A 2,123-nucleotide genomic window follows, 5' to 3' on the forward strand; every position below is an offset into this window, starting at 1 on the left:
GAAAACTTTGAATCAATCTGACTGGATGATCTGGTGATCTGGGAAGTGACCTGAGATGACATGTTGTTATTGGCGCTATAGAAATAAACTGAATAGAATTTGTATATTACTATATGCAGCAGAGCTTTACAATAAATTGCCCACTGATAATGAAAAGTTGTTTTTATTTTTTATGCTCTATTAATCTTCTACTTGATTCTATTACTTTTATTATAGAATAAGAAACCGCTCTTGATAATGACCCATAGTGTTAAAGGTTTTATGTAGTCTTGATATGGGGGTGTAAAACAGATCATTGCATTTAGAAAGGTTGAACATCTAATTAAAGTCAAATTTATCTTGGCATAATCAGCGTTAATCATACTCAAAATAGTCGGCAAACACAAATGAGGCTAGTGAAAATGCTTAGTGGCTGGTAACCTTGGAAACCAGCTGCCACGGTGGCTCATGGGCCAAAAAGATCACGTCAAGCCCGTTTCTTACAGAAGGAAAGAGATTGGTCCCCTGCAGGAACTTTCTTAAAAAAAGAAAGTAAATTAAAATGTAGATTTTAGGTCATCTGATTGTTTCATTTAGCAGCATTTAACCTTTTTTACATTTAATGTACGAGATGAACTTTTCCCTCCCTGTTTTATTCCACTGTTTGATTTTAAAATATATTTGTTTCGCACCTCCACTCATCATTTGATGGGAAAATATATTTGATTCAAAACAGTTTTGAATATTTTAATGAATCCTTTTTACAAAATAAATTAGCCCTTTTTTATTTTTGGTAAAATCGTTGTTAGGATGCGAAACAGATGGAACGCCATGTCGTCTTCAAATAAAGAGCTAGTACAAAGATGGAGCCAAAACTCAAAGTGTTGATCGATGCTTCTGTTAAACAGATTTATTAAACTCAGTTTAAACAACCAGAGAGACAAACCTTACAACCTCTAAAGAGACAAAGTCACATGTGTACCGGTCATCCATCTTTAAAAGATTTCATTTACAAAACCATGACAATAAACTGATTAAAAAAATATAAAAAGACATGCAGCTCTTAGAGTTTACAGCTGTCAGTTTCTTGTTACAAAGAATAAAAATGCAAAGAAAACAGGAACTCCATCAGATCATGATGTGTTCACTTCTCACCCCAATGATAGAAAAACCCTCTGCAGCAGACCTGATTAAAGAAAAAACCAAAAATACAGCAACATGCATTAAACCAAGCACAGCACAGGAAGTCCTTATTGACCAACTTTAGCACCACGGAACATAGTTTCACTTTAAAAACAGCAGATAAATGAAAGCAGCAACTCCTTCCTTCTGTTGGCATTCAGTTTAATAGCATCTTACTGTAAGATGGAAAATGTTGCGGCCTTCTGTTTAAAAAAATATCAACATTTCCAACAAATGCCGTGGTAACAGGTGGTTTTTGGCTTTGTAGACACTTCCCACTTGATTTATTTATTGGAAAAGCAAAATCATTACTAAAAATGTCTCGCAACTTAGTCGAAATGAAAAAATATTGTGAATTTAATATTTGAAGCTCTAACAAATTGGTCAAAAACCGGACATTTACCAACCAATCCACCAGCACCCGCTGTAAGGTCTAACATTTCACAGAGTCATCTAAAAAATTCCAAACATAAAAAATAAATTACAAATTTATTATTAGATTTATTCTACCAACTAAAAGAAGAGAACTAAATTGGTAGAAATGACAAAAACTTAGCATAAATGGCCACAACAGATTATTGTAGACAGAAAAAGCCGCAGAGGATGAGAAAATGCTGAGTCAGCGTTTGCTAGCAGACGGTGGCTGTCTTTTTGAAGACATGACTCAGCTTTCATCTCGGGAGCTTTAAAAGACTGAGGTCAATAATTATGTTTGCAGAGTTTTGTTAAATATAGAATAACTAAGTTTCAGCTGTGAGTAAAACATTTAGAGATTAAATCTGAATTAAAGTTTTCTGATTCTACACTGACAAAACTGTAAAAAAAAATAAAAAAAACCCCAACATTTTATCCATAAATTGTGCATGAAATAAAACTAATGTAATGAAATTGGTTTGATGGATAAAGTTTTTAAATATTTAAGAGTCAATATCTTTCTTATGTGACATCATATGGTTCTGCTG

The sequence above is a fragment of the Cyprinodon variegatus genome, unplaced genomic scaffold (genome assembly GCF_000732505.1).
Source record: "Cyprinodon variegatus isolate N-32 unplaced genomic scaffold, C_variegatus-1.0 Scaffold105, whole genome shotgun sequence".
NCBI lineage: Eukaryota > Metazoa > Chordata > Actinopteri > Cyprinodontiformes > Cyprinodontidae > Cyprinodon > Cyprinodon variegatus.